This window comes from Euphorbia lathyris, chromosome 2, assembly GCF_963576675.1.
Source record: "Euphorbia lathyris chromosome 2, ddEupLath1.1, whole genome shotgun sequence".
Taxonomy (NCBI): Eukaryota; Viridiplantae; Streptophyta; class Magnoliopsida; order Malpighiales; family Euphorbiaceae; genus Euphorbia; species Euphorbia lathyris.
The window spans coordinates 139,901,433-139,924,557 of NC_088911.1; the positions used below are offsets into that span (position 1 = coordinate 139,901,433).

Below are 23,125 nucleotides of genomic sequence, written 5' to 3' on the forward strand. Positions count from 1 at the left end.
CAAAGGGGCTTCCTAGAGTGGATGAAAAAGAGAAAATAAGGTAAAGAAAAGGGTTAATTCTAATGAGGCTGATTCATCGTTTATCATCTAAAATCATTGCATGTAGGTTCAACACAGTATTAGGTGCAAAATCTGTAATCTTTCCACAAGTCAAAGCATTCACACAAAAATGTCAAGAAAAAGAGTTTTTTAATGTTCGCTCTTGGGCTCAAATTCAACTCACAATTCTTTGGGTTTCAATTTTGTGTTCACTAGTTTTCCCCAAACTCAAGTTTAACATCACATGCCTTCAATTCTTAAGTTATCTACCTAAGTAATGATTTTAGCATTTCTTCAAAAGTAGGGTCTAAATGCAAACTTTAGCTCATGCTTTTACAGATACAAGGATTGTGTCCTACACCTAAACTAGTTGTCATGCAATCTGAGATTCGGTTCTCAGCCCTTAAGTACAAATAACGAAGTTTAGATTCGAAGGAGGTTCACGGTTTTAGGTCCTAAACATGCAAAACATAAATAAAACCCGAAAAACGAAAAACTAAACTAGACACGACGCAACAAAAATTTAAAATTTTTACAAGTTTTGTAAGTTTGTCTACTGATGCGTCCCCACCTAACTCGAGATGAGAACTCACTAAGGGATAAGTGTACCCCATCGTTATCAAGTAATAAATTTCTGGTTTAAGTCCAGGTTATCGTCCACAGGATTTATTTCTGCAAGTATCAAGCTACTCGGTCTCGGATGTTATCTAGGCTTAGGGGGTTTTGAGTTTGGTTTGTTTAATTAATCTACTCCTAGGTTGAATTATGCTAATCCTAGCTAAGTTATCTAATTCTAACTAAGTTATCTAATCCTGGCTAAGTTATTCTACGCCTAACTAAGTTACTCTACCCCTAATTGATCTTTTACCAATGCAATTAACTGAATGAACATGAAGGGATACGATGATAACAATGATAGAATGTTTAAGCAATTGAATTGAAACTAAGTCACTTGTGTCTAAGGCGATTAACCCGACCTATCCTCCTAAAGTCCCTAGTTCGTGATTCCCTTGTAAGGCCGAAACTAGCTCTAAGGCTCAGTAATTTGGGCTTAATCTTCTATAGGGTCGTCAATCCTATAGGCACTGACTAGGTCAGATTCAGCTCGCAATATGTGCCAACCTAATTTTGGGATTATCGAATGAGTTAAACCAATCAGACAAAGCGTAAGACAAAGATTAAAACATCAAAACAATTGAATAAACAAAAACTATATTATATATCAAAGGTGGAAATATTGTCACGAAGTTACAATAAACCTAGAATTCATAGCATGTATCAGAGGCTAGACAGAATATAAAAGAAGAAAAATCCCTTTCAGGGAACCTGTCTACCAATGCAGGCGTCTTTCTAGGATTTAAGGATGGAGCTTGAGCAATCCTCGGTGAACGGAGCTTCGGAGGTGTCTTCAATGGAGGTTTGAAGGATATGGAGGAGGTGGAGAGGATTTCTCAAGGTGAAAGCTAATTTCGTTTTGACCTAATTTATAGCCGCGTCTCAGGTCTCGTTTTGACCTAATTTCGTGTCCTTGTTGGTGTAGGAAGATGTGGGGCCGAATGTGGCTTCGTGGGGGCGGAATTGGTCTTTTTGACCAATTCCCGCAGGTCTGCTCGCCGAGCAGGAGAGGCTGCTCGCCGAGCAGGATTGCGATGAGCAGCCCCTGCTCGCCGAGCAGGCGCCTGGTGGCCTGCTCGGCGAGCAGGCTCCTGCTCGGTGAGCAGGCCTCCAGAGGCCTGCTCGGCGAGCAGAAATGGCCCGGGGGGCCCTGCTTGCCGAGCGTTTTTGCTCGAAGCGCGCTCGATCCGTGCCGGATGACTTCCAAACACTTTTTCGTCCGAACTTACACCTGCACACGCATAAAAACTCCAGAAAACATTAGTCCAAAAGCCAAATTGATCCGTCAATCGCTTATTTTGAGCAAACGCTTCGTTTGGTGCGACTTTTGACGGACCAATTAGCTTCAAAAGATAACGGAATTCTAATATGCATGTTATTTCGGCCGTATTTGCCTAAATTGATCACAAAACAAGCCTAAACGACGAAAAGTAAATAGAATGTTTCCAATTTCTAACTAACTCACACAAAAGCATTTAAATGCGAGAATTGCTCGCTTATTAGCCAAATAAACCTAAAAACCGTCCTAAAACCGTACCCAAAGATAGGGGTTTTTGACCCCTATCATCTACCCCTCCTCCTCACACTAAAAATATGCAATAAGTTCCAACATTGCATCACAAATCATAAAGAACAAGTGCAAAAAGTTAGGGTGGAGAAGACAACTTACTGATCGGCCAGGGGAGGTGGCCACTGCATGTTGTAGCGCTCACAGTAGTCAGCCGCTACGTATTCAAGGCCCGTGAGCCTTTGGTCCATGTTCTATTCAAAGGTAGTGAACCGTTGGTCCATTTGTTGAACAGTATTGAAGGTCCGAAGGTTAAGGTCTCTCATTTCTGCCATCATGGTGTTAATGGCGTGGAATTGGGCCTCCGTCCCCGGCCCTTGGTGTTCCGTTTGGCCATCTGCTGATGCAGCTTCTTCTTCCTCAGGTTCGTCGTGCTCTCCCTCTCTTAGTTGTGGTAGGTTTCTTACCCGTTTTCTTGCTCTCCCACTTGAGCTTGCCCCTCCAGATGAGTTCCTGTTCAAAACTGAATGGAAAGTAGATTTTCCCAAAAATGCGGAGTTAAGCAAGGTGGGGTGGAAACCATCTTCCCGAATATCCAAATCTTTGAATTGGTTATCAAGGAAGTTGGTAACCAAATGTCCAAGGCCAATGGACCCGCTTTTTTTACTTGTTTGGCTTGAAAAGCCTTCAAAGATGGCTTTGATACTATCAACGGGTTTATGGTTGGCCACACACCACAGTATGAGCAATTCTGTCTTTGAGATCTTATTGCTCTCGGTTTTGCCTAACAAGTTGTGAGCCACAAACTTGTGTACAAGGTTTAGCACTGGGTCTAAGAGGTGGATTGGGCTAGCAGTGCGGGAGTCAAATTCTGATAAGCCTGTTAATTGTTCCCAAGCTTTATCTTTTGTCATCGGTTCCTCAAAACCCGAGACTGCCTCTGGATGGTTATAGACTCCCATCAAGGCTGCTAACGTAGTGTCACTAAGATGGTAGGGTACACCGTTCAGTCTGAAAGAATGCTTACCACATCCCACAGGCAACTCTTTTTTTAAGGTGGTCAGAAACTCTACAGTGAAATTGTAATACACTAGGGTCCTTTTTGTGGCTAGCCTATGCCAACCGTGGAATTTTAGGATTTCATTGAAATCCTTTTCCAGACCTATAGATGCTAGATATTTCTGGTCAACAATGATTAGAGTGGCAAGTTCTTGCCTAGAAAACCAACGATATAATAGCCCCTCTCTCTCATCGACTAGACCAAAAGGTGGGTTATACTTAGCTTGTAGAGCGTCACTAAATTCGATGTCAGAGTCGGCTTCATTGTCAACCGTGATCTTGGCCTTGCCTTTCCTTCCCATAGTGCCTGAGAGATAGACCAAACGGACTAGTTAGAATCTCTTCACAAACATAAACATAAACCTCCAAATAACCAATAAATAGGTAAAACCATAGTTTAGAAACTTAGGGACAAAAACCGTAAGCTTTCAGTCCCTAAGTAATTTCACCCGTAATTCTTAAATTCGTGCAAAATTAAAGATGCCCAATGACTAAAATGTGTTAAGAATGTGATATAGAACTCTATTGGCAAGTTGTCAACTATAAACTAAATAGTTGAACTTTGAGCTAAAATGGAGATTTTTCCCAAATTGAGCAATTTCTCCAAATATTCACAAATTAAGAACAAAAATCATACCCAAATCACATATTGATCATAATGTAACTATATATTGCAAGAATATCAAGAATTAAAAGCAAGTAAAAGGTTATTTGAGAAAAAAGATAAAAACCCAAAACTTAGGTTTTGTCCCAAATCCCACAAATTAACACCCTAAACTAAAATCTAAACCTAGAAACATGTTAGAAATCAAAAATAGGTAAGAATACATACCTTAGTTGTTGAATTTGGGTTAGTATGGAGGATTTGGGGTTTAGGTTTTGTGAAAAGGAAAAAGAGAAGAAAAGAAAGAGAGAAGAAGTGAAGAAAGAAGGAAAGAAAGAAGAAGATAAGGAAGGGGATGATGAGTAGACCTCGGCATGGGCCGGGCTGGGCCGGGCTCGGGCCGGGCCTGTCGGGCCTGTGATAAAACCTGATAAGCCCAAGTCCAGCCCAAGCCCACATTAATTAGATTCGGGTTCGGGCTCGGGCCGGGCTTGGGCCTAAACAAGGAATCCCAAGCCCGCCCATCCAAGCCCATATCTATATTAAAAAAATCAATTAAAATAAAATACTAACTTTTTTTTAATAAAAAATAATAAACATAATAGTTAATAAGTCTTAGAAAAATATAACAAACTAATAGTTAAGTTCGAAATAAAATTACAACATAACAATAAAAAAATAACTATCTAAAATTACAACATAACAATAAAATTTAGCTATCTAAAATTTATATAACTAAATTTATAAATATATATATATAACGGGCCGGGCCGGGCCAGGCCCGCCGGGTATTTACATAGCCTAGGCCCACCCATTTACTAGGCGGGCTTGGGCCGGGCCGCGCCTGATAATAATTTTATGTGTCCAGGCCCGGCTAAATGGGCCTGGGCTCGGGCCGGGCGGGCGGGCTCATCGGCCCATGGCAAGGTCTAATGATGAGTCATCCCCTATCTTTATCTTTTTATTTCTTATTACTTTTTTTTTTTATTTTATTTTTTTATTTTTTTTATTTTTTAGAGAGAGTATGGGGTGCAAAGCTTGACAATATAAATATAAAAAAAATGAAATCAAAGACTAACAATCAAACTTAATCAAAACAAAAAGAAGAAAATGCAGAAACAATTGTTCAAGCTTGAAATTAAACCGAGGAGAACTCGATTTCTCTCCCTTACTCAATCCTTTCTCAGGATCTTTGGATTCTTCTCCGTTGTGCTTGGGAGAGAACCATGTGGCCTTTCCTGCCTGTCCCTATTGATCTGGGCTACCTGATTGCTCAGATCCTTGCAGAAAGCTTCATTGTTGGCAAGCCTAGCTGAGATCTCCTTTAAGAGGTTAACCACCTCGTCAGATTCCTTAGGAGGTTGCATTGGCCCTTGGTTCTGCTGTTGATATGGGGGCATACCAAGCCCCTGCTCTCTATGTTCCTGAACAAAACCGCTAGGAGGTCGAAGCACATTCTGATTTGAATTCCCGTAAGATAAGTTCGGGTGCTGAGGCCTGCTGTAGTTGTTGCTGTTGTTGTAGGAGTTGTGGTTGTTGGGGTTGTAGTTGTTATAGTTCTGGTTGTACCTCGGTTGCCCCCCAACATAATTGACCATCTCCACCCCATCTCCAGCGAAAGGGCTCCCTGCCTGACCGTCCTTTCCATGGTGGTCGCCGCCACAGTGCACACAGGTGGGAGGTTGGCTAAATTTAGCCAACAGGACGTCCATCTTCCTACTTATGTCCATAACACTTGGATTTTGTTCTTGTTCTTCCACAGCAAACACCCATTGCCTTGTGGGGCCAGCGAGTTTCTCCTCTTACCACTGCACGCTCTTCCTAGCCAGCACGTTAATCATGTCATACGCCTCTGTTGCTGTCTTCCTGAACAAATCTCCACCCGCTGCGGAGTCTACAATAGCTCTGTTGGTGGGTGTCAGTCCGTGATAGAAGACGCTCACCAATTGATGCTTGGGTATGTCATGATGAGGGCACATGCGCAGCATTTTTCTGAATCGAGTCCAAGATGTGTGGAGCGCTTCGTGCTCGGGTTGGTGGTAGGATGTGATTTCTCCCCTGAGCATTGCTGTCTTCGAGGGAGGAAAGTAGTAGGACAAGAATTCCTTCTCCAATCCTGCCCAAGTCGTGATTGATCCAGGCTCCAGTGTTCTCAGCCATTCCAAAGCTTGCCCAGTCAGAGAAAACGGGAACAACTTCAGCCTAGCAGCATCTTGGGGAACCCCATTTGTTCTTGCAGTGTTTACGCACATTAGGAAGCGATCCAGATGATCATTCGGGCTATCATGTGCTTCTCCTCCAAACAATCCGGTCTGTTGGATCAGGTGAATTATACCGGACTTGATTTCGTATGTATTAGCCGGAATGTTTGGAGCGGCAATGCCGGACAAATGCTGGTGCCAGTGTGGTGCCAGGATCTCACTCATCAGACGAGTGTCATTTTCTGGCCCGGTGTTCTCAATGTTCCGTTCATTGTCAGTCATCTTGATAGGTTCGATGATCTCGTCTTGCTTCAGCTTTCCGATTTGTTTGCTCCTGCGAAGAGTACGTTCAAGTTCAGGGTTAAGAGGGACACACGGTATTTTCGCTGATCTCGTAGGCATACGCTGAGAAGAAATAAATACAAGAAATAAATGAAAGCGGAAAGAAAATTATACACAACATACAAGGTTGCACAGATTTATACAAGTATTCTTATTACCGACAGATATAGATTGATGTACATGGTACAACTAGTAGAGATAAACAAGTATGCATAAGTATGACTCAGAATATGGACAAATATAAATATAAGAATGAACAAGTATAAAAGGTATAAACAAGCATAGACAAAAAGGTATAGATGAATTTAACAAGTATAGATACATGTTTGTATAGACAAGTATAAATAAGAATAGGTATGAACAACTACGCATGTTATGAGAGAACATGGTAGATATAAACAAGTATATAAATAAGTATAGATGTTATAAACAAAGGATATTTACAATGAATGCCTAAACTAACAAATCGACCTTTGGTTCGATATTGCAGAAGAAATAAATCCCCGGCAACGGCGCCAAAAACTTGATGCGCCTTCCGTAAAGAAGACTCACTAAGGGATAAGTGTACCCCGTCGTTATCAAGTAATAAAATTCTGGAAAGTCCAGGTATCGTCCATAGGATTTATTTCTGCAAGTATCGAGTTACTTGGTTTCAGGTGTTATCTAGGCTTAGGGGGTTTTGAGTTGGTTTTTCTTAAGTTAATCTACTCCTAGGTTGAATTATACTACTCCTAGCTAAGTTATCTGATTCTAACTAAGTTATTCTACGCCTAATTAAGTTACTCTACCCCTAATTAAGTTAAACTACTCCTAAGTGATCTTTTACCAATGCAATTATCCGAAGGAACATGAAGGGATACGATGATAATGAAAATAGATTGTTTAAGCAATTGAATTAAAATCTAAGTCACTTGTGTCCGAGGCGATTAACCCGACCTATCCTCCTAAAGTCCCTAGTTCGTGATTCCCTTGTAAGGTCGAAACTAGCTCTACGGCTCAGCAATTTGGGCTTAATCTTCTATAGGGTCGTCAATCCTATAGGCACTGACTAGGTCAGATTCAGCTCGCAATATGTGCCAACTTAATTTTGGGATTATCGAATGAGTTAAACCAATCAGACAAAGCGTAAGACAAAGATTAAAGCATTAAAACAATTGAATGAACAAAAACTATAATATATATCAAAGATGAAAGTATTGTCACGAAGATACAATAAGCCTAGGATTCATAACATGGATCAGAGGCTAGACAGAATATAAAAGAAGAAAAATCCCTTTCAGGGAACCTGTATACCAATGCAGGCGTCTTCCTAGGACTTCAGGATGGAGCTTGCACAGTCCTCGGTGAGCGGAGCTTCGTAGGTGTCTTCAATGGAGGTTTGATGGATATGGAGAAGGTGGAGAGGATTTCTCAAGATGAAAAGCTAAGAAAATTACAAAAGATAAAAGATATCTAATTACATTGGAAAAATCCTATTTATAGGCGTGGCTCGGGCCCTTTTCTTGACATATTTTCGTGTCCTTATGCAGGTAGGAAGTCGTGGGGTCCATCGTGGCGTCGTGGGGGCGGAATTGGTCTTTTGACCAATTCCCGCAGGTCTACTCGCCGAGCAGGGCGAGCTGCTCGGCAAGCAGGCACTGCTCGTCGCGAGCAGGCCACCAGAGGGCCTGCTCGGCGAGCTGGCCTATGAAGGCCAGCTCGCCGCGAGCTGGCCGCGCCAGCTCGCCCGAGCAGGCCCCTGAGGGCCTGTTCGGCGAGCTGTCATGGCCAGCTCGGTGAGCTGGCCTAAAATAGGCCAGTTCGTCGAGCAGTTTAGCCCGATGCGCCCCCGCGCGGTCGCCGAAATGCCAATAATATGTCTTTTCGCCCGAACTTATCCTTGCGCATGCACAAAAACTCCAAACAACATTAGTCCAAAGGCTAAATTGACCCGCCAATCGCTTATTTTGAGCAAACGCTTCGTTTGGTGCGACTTTTGACGGATCAATTAGCTTCAAAAGATAACGGAATTATAATATGCATGCCATTTTGGCCGTATTTGCCTAAATCGATCATAAAACGAGCCTAAACAACGAAAAGTAAATAAAACATTTCCAATTTCTAACTAACTCACACAAAAGCATTTAAATGCGAGAATTGCTCGCTTATTAACTAAATAACGCTAAAACCCGTCCTAAAACCGTACCCAAAGATAGGGTTTTGACCCCTATCAACGGCAAGAGAGGTGTAATGATCAGAGGGAGCCAAAAGGTGGCTCAGGAGACGTATTCTGCATCACTAATGATTCGCCCCCAATCTAAGGACGAAGATGAAGAGGAACTCGTCACAATGGCCTTGGGCGAGACAGAAATGTACCTCATGGCGGATGAAAAGCAGGTGCGAATGGCTAAAGGGCTCAAAGGTGAAGTTAAAGAAGCAATCACCAAGGTTCTCCATGAAGCGGAGGACGTCTTTGCATGGAAAGATGAGATCCTCCCAGGGATCAGTCCAGACGTGATCACTCACAAACTTAACATCGACAAAGATGCAGTTCCCGTAGCTCAGAAACGGAGAAACCATGGCCTTGAAAGGCAGAAGGTGATAGAGGAAGAGATCGCCAAACTCCAACGGGCGGACGCCATTGAAGAGGTACTTTATACACAATGGTTGGCGAACGTCGTTCTGGTGAAGAAAGCAGGCGGATCCTACCGCATGTGTATTGACTTTACGGATCTCACACTGTAATATATGCAACATAATCTTTAACATGTGCAACACTAAAAAAATTAAGAAATTTTTGAATTTAAATAATAGCATAAAAAAACCCTTAATTACAATTACAAATCCATAATAGGCCAATATGTTAACAATGAAATTTAAAATTCTCAAATGATCCAAAACACATAATAAAAATTATAATAAAATAATAATGTAACTTATCCTTCAAACTCCTTAGAAAAGATAGTAGCATTCTCATTTTCATTTGAAATGTATCCATATATATCCTCAATGTCAATATCGAAATTGCGATTAACTTCTACCAATTTGTTTATGATTAATGCCAAGCTCTTCCTCACTTTCTGATCCACTTGTTTCATTTTCTCCTCCATTGCTTCTTCAAGTTGGATAACTTTCTCCTCCATTACCAATTTGTGATCATTAAACAGCACTTCTTGGTCTGATCCACTAATATTATAAAAGTTGATAAAAATTCAAAGATGTAATTCAACTAATTACCACAACAGTTGTGCACAAGCATCAAACCAAGAAGTGCCATCATGGCACTTCGTGTGAGTGTAGGCATATACCTCATAAGCTTTTTGTACAAGATCAAGGAGTCATGTCTTTGGAAATAAGAATAACATGTCAATAATCAAAAGAGCTGGACATAATTGATATAAATAAAAAAAATATAATTGATTTCAAGAAGATCCGGGATCAATTCGAAGAGGAACTAGGATCCTATATAAATACATTGACTAAGCTAGACATACTTTTATGCTAGTCATAGCTAACTTTCTATTATAATATAATGTAGGCAGAGGAAAGACAAATTATACAAATTAGGACCATAAATGTCACGTATGGATAATTGCATATGTTTGACACTTATATATCCTTAGACCACCATTCATTCACCAATTCAAAACCATGATTCTATCAAACCAAGACTGTTTTTTATTTTTGAAAAAACCAAAACTCTGTTCATTACATCATGAAACAAGGAAAAGCGCAAGGTATATGAAAGTAAAACCACATAATACAATTTTTAGATTTACCTCACAAAATAATTCCTATATGTAATCACCACATCACAAAAGCACAAAATCGCCAATCACTTGTGTTTTTTCTTAAATATATTCCAAATATCTATGCTTAACCCATTCACAACTTGTTTTACGTCTCTTCAATGGAGACCCTGTTGAGCGATTTCCGCAAGTGCATGGTATACGCTTGTAGTAATAAAAGATATCGAACCCACATGGAACGCTTTTTAACTAAAAACTTATTTAATTCAGTTTTATTCACGTCTTTAGGTTTAACAAAAGAAAATCGTTTGATTGATTGATTTGGTTCGGATAAATTAGGATTAGATAAGAATATTATATTGAATTTAGAGAACAATTTCGTCTTGAGATTTTGATTACAAGACAGATACTTCCGTAATTGGAATAAATAGAAGGTATAAAACTTATTTTCATAAAGCAAAGAAAACAACTATAACTTTGGTAAGATTATGGACATGTAATAATATAGGAATTTATTCAATTAAATGGCTTTGAACCGTAGAAATCTCTCTGGTTCGAAGCAGATTTCTACCTTAATCAAATTAGTATTTTATATCCGATAAGCTGCGCTAGCGATCATATCATCCGTAAAAACCAATTCTTTCAAGTGTTCAACAAAGTTCTTATATGAATAAGATGGTATAAAACGTTTTAATAAAAACACCAATTTATCACTTTGAAAATCATTTTGTCAAAACAATATCAAAATAACAACAGGAAAAATGTATTGAATAAAATAAACATGTCATTAATGAAATGTGAATCTTCACAAGTTAACAGAGAAGTAGAAACATGGATAGCATTGTAACGAAAACTTTGAGATTCGGGTTGTCAATCTTTCCCTCAAACTCCATAGGCTTGTCAGACCTCTTTGCGCTTCAGTCGTTAGTTCTTCTCGCTGAATCTTCGGAATAGGGACCGGTTAGTCCGCTACCAGAATGAAAACTTGTCTCTGATCAACCTTTGAAACTAAACTAATACTGTGTTTATAACTAATCTAATAACAACTTGTGTACATCAAGTTTGTTTACAGAAATAAAATCTAACTTTTCTGACTCTTTTTTGAATCAGAAACTCAACATAATAACTCTCTAATTTCTCTAACTTTTCTAACTTAGCCAACAACATTGATTTCTAAAATGGATCACTTATTTATAGTTGTTGAAGGGTTGTAATTGATGGGTCGTGTCCGTTGGTGAAGGGTCGCTTTTATCCAAACGAACAGACGCGTTTCTCGGATTTAAACATGTGAAAGCTGTGCAGAATTCTTCGCTGTCTCATATGAGATTCTGAAAATCTCAGTCGCGACAGGGGGTGAAGGGGCGAGTTGAAGACTTCGTTTTTTCCGTGACCGGCTTTCGTATGTCGCGACTGAGATTCTGAAAATCTCAGTCGCGACAGGGACTTTTCTCCCCGTCTTTCGACTGCTTCTTGTCCTCCTTGAGCGTTCTTCTGATTGATACGTATTCTTGGCACATTTTTTAGGTTTTTCCTCCATTTTAGCTTCGTTTTAGATCTGTTTTAGCTCCTATTTGGATTTAACCAAATAATTAAGTACCTTGCATCAAAGAAGTAAATAAAGACGTAAAAGTATTCTAAATGAATATATTTAGCACGATTTCAATGTAAATTTAACATATTTATATATGATATTTTAGGTATATTTTGGGCTTAACAAACTCCCACACTTAAGCTTTTGCTAGTCCCGAGCAAAATTTCACTGAATTTATTCTTTAATCAATCTCTTCATAAATAGTACATATATCCATATATTCCTCTTTAAATTAGTTAAACCGAAAGATAAACTTTCATGGTAAATTTATACGCAAGGTATCAAACTAGCTAGTGTAAAAGAGATATATTACTCGTCTTGTATCTCAATTTTTATATTGAAGTATTCGGGACGGTGTAAGCACGCATGTTTTTGAATCTTTCGTCTCAAGGCAATTAAAAGCACAAAATTTCCTTTCCCAAACCTAAACTATTACAAATATAGATTTATTAAGGACTTAGGTTTAATATATTTACTTAGTCACGCCCGTGATAAGGGTGGTCTCGTCCGTGACTTAATATAAATTAATTTGCTTTTGTGTTCGTTTAAGAGGTACCGACCATGCCATGGGTGGACGCAATTGCTACTTAAACTTTAAACACATTTATTTTGCTTTAATTTCTAACGTTCCTTTCATACCTCGACCGTGATAAGGGTGGTCGCAATCGTGGCCAAAAGTAAACGGTACTTAATGTTCTTCCCTTTCATACCTCGTTTGTGATAAGGTTGGTCTTAATCGTGGCCAAAAGTTAAGAATACGACTACTTGATTTAATTAACACGAATTATAAAATAAAAATTATAAATTGGGAAAAGAAAAATAGCACATTCATCCTATATTGACTTGAAATTCAACATGTATTATGGCTAAAGTTTCCTTAAAAACTACAATTGGTTTTTAATGTAAGACGAATAATAATACCGAGCTAAAAAGCTAAAGTTGTTAGTTCGATTTATACCTATAAACCTAATTGAAAATTGAAAATAAGATTTATATTTATCATGAATTCATGATATAAGGTTGAGATTTGAAACTAAAGAAATTTTACTTATACACATTTACTCGAGACGTTTTGATAAAATCGTGTCGGAGTTTTGTAAAAATATGAGTAAAAATATTGCCCGTATAGAAATATTATTTCTACCAATAATGATAACCTTAAAATATGCTTAACATTATTTTGAAAGTAAAAGTGTTTGAAACATATGAAATATATATACTTAAAAAAATATATGTTTATGAAAAATAGCTATTATTTTTGAAAAATGTTGCGCTTTATAAATAAATGTTGCAATTGTTTTTGCAAAATGTTGCATATTATATTTTACTTAAAATTGAATAACAATACGCATTTATACTTAAATAAATAGCATTCATTCTCATTCGTTGCATTCATTCGTACTTAAAATTAAAACGAATATGAAATATCTCCTCCCACACTTAATTTGGACCATGTCCTCATTGGTGCAAAAAGCGATAAAACACGAAAAATAGTACGAAATAAATCATACGAATTAGAATTAAAAATATAGTACGATAACATTCAAACAGAATATTAAAAATAATTGTACCAAACATAAAAAAAAATATTGTACCAAACCGAATAAAACATAATAACGAAAATGAGTGAAAGATAGAAAGGATAAAACCTATCAAGGTGAACGCGGTGGGGAAGGCGTAGTCTCAACTCCTTGGCGTCGGAAGAAAGATAGCAACCGACGATGAGTAGATTTGTGCTCACGTCTCAACGTAGTGATATTGGCATCCACCGTGTTTATCCTCGAACTCATTTCGGTATTGTTGGCAACGACTTCATCTAACCGCAAATTCATGTGACGGTTATGCTCGTTCATTTGTGTCAAAACACGTTGCCATCCAACTTGTTCTTCAACATTCGGTTCTACATGTGCTTGCTCGTTGGTATTAACATCAACATGCGCCTCCTCCTCCTTCTCTTCATCAAATTCCTCTTCATCTTCCTCATCATCATCTTGGGCGCCCAAACCTTGAGAACTTAAAGCTTCACCACCCAAGGTAGCAAAAACACGTCTTGTGCGATCCTCGTAGGAGATAAATGCGGGTGGTCCCATTTTCTTCAATAAATTGGCCCTTTGAAGTGCCGTGAGATCCAAGGAAGGTAAACCAACATGAGGCATATTTTGATAATCCGCTAATTCACCCCGAGCACCCAAAACAATGCCGGTAATTAAATTACCCAGTGGCACTTGCTTATTGCGGGACTTGGAAGCTCGAACTAAATTAGTAAATATCATCTCAATACTATCAATGGTCAAACCCTTAAAAATACTATCCAACACAAACAAATCACGGACTTGCACCTTTGAACTTTCAACCCGACCAAATAAGGAAAATGATAAAAACTTGTGAAAGAAAAAGATACAATCGTCCTTAAGTAGCTTACTAGAAGTGTTCTTTGGATTAAAAACATCTAGGCCGGTTAAAGATTGCCAAACCGTGTATGCATTAAAAGGCTTTGGTTTGGAATAAAAATTCCGAGTAGGAAAACCAAACCACCGGTTCATTGCCGCATACCCGACTTCAAAACGAATCCCATTGTTCCGAAAAGAGATAACTCCTTTCTTCTTGTCATAGGTTAGAGTAACCAAAAATTCAATAATATGCGATTTAATACTAGGAAAACGCATATTAGAAAATCTTTTCCAACCAAGAACGGATAGATATTCATCAATACGTTCAGTAAAAGAAAATATGTTTACCGTGTCGGTGTCAAGAAAAAGCATGTCGATGAACTCAATTTGGCTATTAGAAAAACGGCGAAACTTGCGTCCTTCGGCTTCCGTAGCAATATCAAACGGTGCTCCATATTGAACCCGTAATCTATTGACTTCAGTGGCTTTAGTTTTGTTAGCAACGGTCTTTTGTCTAGGCATTTTTTTGTTTGTGAAATTTGGTGAAAGAGATGAAGAAAATATGAAAGAATGAAAGGAAGAGCAAAATATAATGGTGGTGATTTAGGGAAGAAGAAGATGAATACGGTAAAGATTTATGGGGAAGGTGAGTGAATCTTTGTGTTGGGAAGAGTAAAAGATGAGTGATTGGTGTAAATAGAGGTGATATAAATAGGTGTAAGTAATAGGTATTGATTAGGATAGGGAATAGGTATGTAAAATAGAGTAGGAATAGGAAGAGATGCAAAAATCAGCCCAAATCCCGTCCCTGGAAGTCGCGACAGCAAGTATGCTAGGGCGCAGATTTGTGCTGAAAAATTTTGCTGTTGCTGTCTCAACTGAGATTTCAGAATCTCAACTGAGATTCTGGAATTTCTGGGTAAAAATTGGACTTTTTTGCCAATTTTAACATGACTAATTCAATTCCCCTTATAATTAAGTGACATTAATTGTGAATATTAATCCCTGAAACTGAGATAAACAAAACTGAAACATTAAATGAAAGGAAAACCAAGGGTTATTCCTCAAATGAAAGAAATAAAATAAAGAATTAATGCACTTTCATTAATCATAATTAAAAGAAAAGCAATACCTTAATACATATTTACATAAAAACTCAAATTATAAACAAACACTCATATATACAATAAAACAACAGAAACACAATTATATCCCTAAGAATTGGAAAAACGACGTGCATTGGCCCTGTTAATCTTCGTTTGAATGAAGACTTGCCTCTCTGGTGCAGAAAGGAATGTTGGACCAGAACGAAAAACTCGTTTGACAAGCCCCTCGTTTTCCAAGAACTCGTAATCAAGAATAGGGAATGGTTCCGTATCAGTCCAAGGGACAGAAATGGTTCCCTTGGCTCCTAAAATGATTCCATAAATGATATTGGCAAACCCAATCTTTCGGTTCTTCGAACGGGAAGCGGCAACTAACCCCTCCATTAGAATCTTCGAGGAGTTCACTGAGTTGCCTTGGAAAACATCGCCTAACACATATAGATCAGTATCTTTCACAACATTGCTTCTGACTCGACCAAAAAGACTATGACAGAGGAATTTGTCTAGATACAGCATGGAGTTAGAATTTATGGATTTGTTGAAGGCAAGATGTGGATTGAATCGCCAAAATCCTGTTAACATCCTCCATATATCTGTAGAAGTCATATCTCATCCAGGATGGTGCTGAGTTGTGTCTCGGGGTGGAAAACCAAACCAATTATGAAGTTCTAGATATCCAAAAGTGAATACCTTCCCCTCACAACGAAAACTGAGACGAACACATCTCTTATTGACGAACCGAACGGTAGATAAAAACTCTAGAACCCAATTCCCAATTATAGGAAATTTCATAGAAGCAAATTTGGTCCATCCCAAATTAGTCAGATAGCGATTTATGTCATCGCTTATCCCGAGTTCCTCGTTCAGAAACTCGTCCATATACATCATGCCAAAGAATTGAGCATATCTAAACTGCAGAAAGCGTTTCCCTTCGTCATGATTATAGATTGGAAACCATGCACCATAACGAGAAGAGATATCAATTCTCTCGCTTTGAGCAGAAGTGTGTTTTCGAACATTTTTCAAAGACTTGGTCATGTTTGTGAGAGAGAAGAAAATGATGTCTGTAGGATTGAGAATTTGAGAAGGAAATTCAGAAAGATGAAATGAAAATGGAATAAGTCTGATCCTACAGAAATATATAAGACATATAAGTGAAAGGTTGTGTCTGTTAAAAAGAAAAGATGCAAAAGTGAGACCTCTTCGATCCAACTGACAGAATTTTTAAAATTAGATGGCTGTAATCCCTTACAGTTATTTCAAAATGTAAAAGACAGAAAATCTCAACTGAGATTTTCGGAATCTCAACTGAGATTTCTAAATCCTGAAACATGGAAAATCTCAACTGAGATTTCTGCATATTTAATTTCTCAATAATACTTAACACTTAATGAAATCATTTTCAAAACATGATTAGATTAAAATTTTAATGTTGACAAAACTTATTTGTACATAAAATAAAAATAAAAATTAAAGTAAATAAAAATAAAAAAAAATAAAAATAAAAATAAAAAAATAAAAAATAAAAAATAAAAAAATAAAAATGATGAACATAAAATAAGAAAAACTAAATAAATTATTTTTTTATAGAATTCGTCCACGGATTCAATTGCTTGAATTGGAGCTCCTTCGAAATAAATCTTGCAACGATTACCATTAACCTTAAATCGATCGCCGTTGGACTTTTCTAGCTCCAAAGTTCCATAATCAAATGTTTTAAAAACCAAAAATGGTCCAGTCCATCTAGATTTTAGCTTACCCGAAAATAACTTTAATCTCGAATTAAAAAGTAAGACTTTATCCCCAACATTAAAGTTTTTAATTTTGATTCTGGCATCATGCCACTTTTTAACTTTTTCCTTATAAACTCTTGCATTTTCGTAGGACAAATAACGTAATTCATCCAACTCGTTTAAGTCGAACAAACGCTTTTTTCCTGCGCGTTGTAAATCATAATTAAGGGTTTTTATAGCCCAATATGCTTTATGTTCTAACTCTACCGGCAAATGACAAGCTTTACCATAGACTAATCTATAAGGTGTCATTCCGATGGGTGTTTTAAGCGCAGTACGGTATGCCCATAATGCATCGTTAAGTTTATGTGCCCAGTCTCTTCTAGAAGACGAAACTGTTTTCTCAAGTATCCATTTGAGCTCTCTATTTGATATTTCCGCTTGACCATTCGTTTGAGGATGGTACGGCGTAGAGATACGGTGGTGTACTCCGTATTTTTTCATAAGTAACTCAAAACTTCTATTTACGAAATGAGTACCACCATCGCTTACCATAACTCTAGGAACTCCAAATCGACAGAATATTGTATTTAAAAACTTAACAACTACCTTAGAATCATTTGTCGGGGTTGCAATTGCTTCAACCCACTTTGAAACATAATCTACGGCTACTAATATATAATTTTTGCCAAAAGAAGTAGGAAAAGGACCCATGAAATCGATTCCCCATACGTCGAAGATTTCAACTTCCAATATGTTCGTGAGAGGCATCTCATCTTTCCTTCCTAAATTCCCGGTTCTTTGACATTTATCACAGCGGATAATAAATGAACGGACGTCTTTAAACAAAGTAGGCCAAAAGAATCCGCATTCAAGTATTCTAGCTACTGTTTTGCTTACGCTGTTATGACCTCCGTAAGTACTAGCATGACATTCCAACATTATAGGGTCATGTTCAAACTCACTAACACATCTCCTAAGTATTCCATCGCCGCATGTTTTGAACAAAAATGGATCTTCCCAAAAATATTTCTTAACCTCCGAAAAGAATTTCTTCTTTTGCTGAGAATTCAATCCATCTGGCACACCATGTGCAGCTAAGTAATTGGCTATATCCGCATACCATGGAGCTATGACACTTTGTACTTGCATGAGATGTTCATCGGGGAAATCATCTCGAATGCCTAATGTTTCACCGATGGGACCGTTTTCATCCTCAAGTCTTGATAGATGATCGGCGACAAGGTTTTCAATTCCCTTTTTATCTTTAATCTCTATGTCAAATTCTTGCAATAATAAAACCCATCTAATAAGACGCGGTTTTGCATCTTTCTTAGCAAATAAATATCATAAAGCTGCATGATCTGTATAAATGATGACTTTAGATCCTAACAAGTAAGATCGAAACTTATCACATGCAAAAACTACCGCTAACATTTCTTTTTCAGTTGTGGTGTAATTTAACTGTGCACCGGACAATGTGTGACTCGCATAATATATAACATGAAGTTTCTTATCCTTCCTTTGACCTAATACACATCCTACAGCTAAGTCACTTGCATCGCACATAATTTCGAAAGGTAGATTCCAATCGTGTTTCGATATTATATGTGTACTGACTAAAGCCGTTTTCAAGGTATTGAAAGCTTGTATACAATCCTCATTAAAATCAAAAGTTGAATCTTTCATAAGCAAATTAGTAAGTGGTTTGGAGATTACAGAAAAGTTCTTTATAAACCTTCTGTAAAAACCTGCATGACCTAAAAATGATCTTACTCCCTTAACAGTGGTTGGTGGGGGTAATTTTTCTATAACTGAAGTCTTTGCTCTGTCCACTTCTAAACCTTTTTCAGATATCTTATGACCTAAAACAATTCCTTCGTTTACCATGAAATGACATTTTTCCCAATTTAATACTAAATTCGTTTCCTCACATCTAGACAATACTTTATCTAAGTTCTGTAAACGTGCATCGAAAGAATCTCCATAAACTGAAAAATCATCCATGAAAACTTCCATTATATCTTCAATGAAGTCATTAAATATTGCTGTCATACATCGTTGAAATGTTGCTGGTGCATTACATAGACCAAAAGGCATTCTCCTATATGCAAATGTTCCGTAAGGACACGTGAAGTTTGTTTTATCTTGGTCATCCGGGTAAATGTAAATTTGAAAGAATCCGGAATAACCGTCTAGGAAACAATAAAATGCATGACCGGCTATCCTTTCGATCATTTGATCAATGAAAGGTAAAGGAAAATGATCTTTCCTAGTTGCTTTGTTTAGGTTCCTATAGTCTATACAAACCCTCCAACCGGTGGTGGTTCGTGTAAGTATCAGTTCACCTTCATCATTTCTTACAACAGTTATGCCTCCCTTTTTAGGTACAGAATGGATTGGACTAACCCATTCACTATCCGAAATCGGATAAATGATTCCATTATCGAGAAGTTTAGTAATCTCATTTTTTACTACCTCTTTCATGTTCGGATTTAAGCGTCTTTGCCTATCCGCTTTAGGTGGCTTATCCTCTTCTAAGTGAATTCTATGCATTACAATACTAGGATTAATTCCTTTTAAGTCTGAAATTTGCCATCCCATACTTCCTATCCTATTTCTAACAACTTCTTTCAATTTTTCTTCTTGATCATTTGTTAATTTGTTAGAAATAATTATAGGTAGAGAATCGCCTTCGCCTAAGAAAGCGTACCTCAAATGACTGGGTAACTCTTTAAGTTCTAATTTAGGGGGTATTACAATTGAAGGCGGAACTGGTCCATCTTCTCGAATCAAAGGCTTTGGGTCCTTATCTTCTAATTCCTCACCCATTATAAGTTCAATTATTTCTTCACTTTGAATAACGTCATTGACACATTCCTCGACTAAATCAAGTTTCATACAAGCGAATTCCTCCATAGGGTATTTCATCGCTTTGTTCATATTAAACTCGATCTTATCTTCTCCTATCCTTAAAACTACCTTCCCTTCCGACACATCTACTAGAGCGCGTCCCGTGTTCATAAACGGTCTACCGAAAATTAAAGGGCAATTTACATCATATGCAAAGTCTAATATAACAAAATCGGTAGGAAAAATAAATTTATCGACTTTGACTAAAACATCTTCAATTATACCATATGGTTTCTTAGTGGTTTGATCCGCTAATTGCAAAACCATATTGGTACGTTTGATATCTTCTTCTAAACCTAACTTGTTAAAAATAGACAACGGCATTAAGTTTATATTTGCTCCTAAATCACAAAGACAACTTGGGAATTCAATATCTCCCAACTTACACGGAATAGTAAAACATCCCGGATCTTTGAGTTTAGTGGGCAAATTACTAGACACGATTGAACTACAATCTTCAGTTAACGAAATGGATGAAATTCCTTCATTGAAATTAAATCTTTTAAAAACTTACCATAGTTAGGAATTTGCGTGATTGCATCCATAAACGTTAAATTGATGTGCAAATTTTTAAGTTTATCCAAAAACGTTAGAAGTTGTTTGTCATAGTCCTTATTTCGGACTTTGTGCGGAAAAGGTGGTTTGGGTACAAAAGTTTTGGTACTTGTGTCAAATGGTGAACTATTTGTGTTTAAGATATCTTCTTTGGACTTTGGTAAATCAGTTCCTGGTAATGTTGCATCTTTGGGCATTTCCGGCCCTTGATAATTTTTCCCTGAACGAAGAGTGATAGCCTTTACCTGCTCTTTCGGATTTTCTTCCATATGGCTGGGAAGACTTCCCTCTTTTCGGGATGGAATTGATTTAGCAAGTTGACATTTAGCAAGTTGACCAATTTGAACCTCCAAATTATGGATGCTAGATGAGTGGTTTTTAATAAGCTGACCGAATTTATTTTTGATCCGTTTAAAACCATCGTCGTGATTACTTATTTTTCCACTGATAGCATCTATAAACTTGTCGATTTTAGAAGATAAAGTGCTAATCGTATCTCTTGACTGATTTTGATAATTAGTGGTACGATTTTGATTAGCACTTGCATTATTGTTATTGTTATCCTTCCAGTTAAAGTTAGGATGATTCCTCCATCCAGAATTATAAGTATTAGAATAAGGATTATTAGTCTGGTTTTGCCCTTGGACAAAATTTACATGTTCAATCTCACTCATATTTTCATAATCCACATCTGTTTGGATTGGATTACCATTGGTATCGCGTGGTACTATAAACTTATCAATTTTGTGCGATAAAGCAGAAAATTGGGCTTGTAACATCGCGACTGGATCAAGTTCCACTATACCTTTAACTGATATGAGGCTGAGGATGATGGTTTCGCCACCGGTATATGTCCACGTTTCGCGGGCCATATACTGCTGTTGATTGCCATTTCCTTCAAAAGTTCTCTTGCTTGGGCTGATGTTTTCTTCATAAATAGCCCTCCCGACATAGCATCTAATGAATCTCTAGTTGTAGGATTTAGTCCATTGTAAAATATTTGCATTAAAAGTTCAGCGGGTAATTGGTGGTGTGGGCATAAACGTTGAAGTTCTTTAAAATGTTCCCAAGTCTCATAAAGAGTCTCATTATCATTTTGAGAAAAAGATGTTAACTCTTTTATGACTCTTGCGGTTTTTGCTAAAGGAAAATATTTTGATAAAAATGCTTGGGCTAATTGTTCCCAAGTGGCAAAAGTTGCGGCTGACATAGAAGTTAACCATTCTTTGGCTCTATCCTTCAAAGTGAAAGGAAAGAGGCGAAGTTTGATTGCTTCTGCAGTCACATCTGGGATTTTAAAAGTGTCACAAATTTCAAGGAAATTTGTTAAATGGGTGTTAGGATTTTCGTTAGGTAACCCGTAAAATGTTACATTATTTTGCAACATATTAAGCAAAGCTGGCTTAATTTCAAATTGGTTTGCGGTGATTCTGGGTCTAACGATACTATTGGTCACACCGGCCACACCTGGCCTAGCGTAATCCATAAGTGTTGGTGGATCTGCCATTTTTTCTGGCTCGGTATATGTTTTTACTGGAGTCTTATTTTTGTTTTTCTTGTTTTTCTTGTTCTTCCTAATGGTTTTCTCAATTTCTGGGTCTATAGGGTCTGGTTCAATGCCTGAACTTCGAGAACTGCGCATGAACCTGAAATCTTACACGAACCGAAACTACCTACAAAACAGAATTTGAAAAATAAATAAATTAGTAAATTAATAAATTGCAAAAGTTAAAATAAGTATATTTAAACCTAGATTCGAAATAAAACACGAAAAATCTAAAATTTTGGCGTTCCCCGGCAACGGCGCCAAAAACTTGTTGAGCGATTTCCGCAAGTGCACGGTATACGCTTGTAGTAATAAAAGATATCGAACCCACAGGGAACGCTTTTTAACTAAAAACTTATTTAATTCAGTTTTATTCACGTCTTTAGGTTTAACAAAAGAAAATCGTTTGATTGATTAATTTGGTTCGGATAAATTAGGATTAGCTAAGAATATTATATTGAATTTAGAGAACAATTCCGTCTTGAGATTTTGATTACAAGACAGATACTTCCGTAATTGGAATAAATAGAAGGTATAAAACTTATTTTCATAAAGCAAAGAAAACAACTATAACTTTGGTAAGATTATGGACATGTAATAATATAGGAATTTATTCAATTAAATGGCTTTGAACCGTAGAAATCTCTCTGGTTCGAAGCAGATTTCTACCTTAATCAAATTAGTATTTTATATCCGATAAGCCGTGCTAGCGATCATATTATCCGTAAAAACCAATTCTTTCAAGTGTTCAACAAAGTTCTTATATGAATAAGATGGTATAAAACGTTTTAATAAAAACACCAATTTATCACTTTGAAAATCATTTTGTCAGAACAATATCAAAATAACAACAGGAAGAATGTATTGAATAAAATAAATATATCATTAATGAAATGTGAATCTTCACAAGTTAACAGAGAAGTAGAAACATGGATAGCATTGTAACGAAAACTTTGAGATCCGGGTTGTCAATCTTTCCCTCAAACTCCGTAGGCTTGTCAGACCTCTTTGCGCTTCAGCCGTTAGTTCTTCTCGCTGAATCTTCGGAATAGGGACTGGTTAGTCCGCTACCAGAATGAAAACTTGTCTCTGATCAACCTTTGAAACTAAACTAATACTGTGTTTATAACTAATCTAATAACAACTTGTGTACATCAAGTTTGTTTACAGAAATGAAATCTAACTTTTCTGACTTT

The 23,125-nt window shown here is 37.3% G+C and overlaps 1 non-coding gene across 1 annotated transcript; it reads left to right on the plus strand.

Moving 5' to 3' along the window:
• The first annotated feature begins 21,405 nt into the window (after positions 1-21,405).
• Positions 21,406-21,512, plus strand: LOC136221269 (small nucleolar RNA R71). Its single transcript, XR_010685045.1, has one exon. It is a non-coding gene; the product is annotated as a small nucleolar RNA R71 (small nucleolar RNA).
• Positions 21,513-23,125: the final 1,613 nt, after the last annotated feature.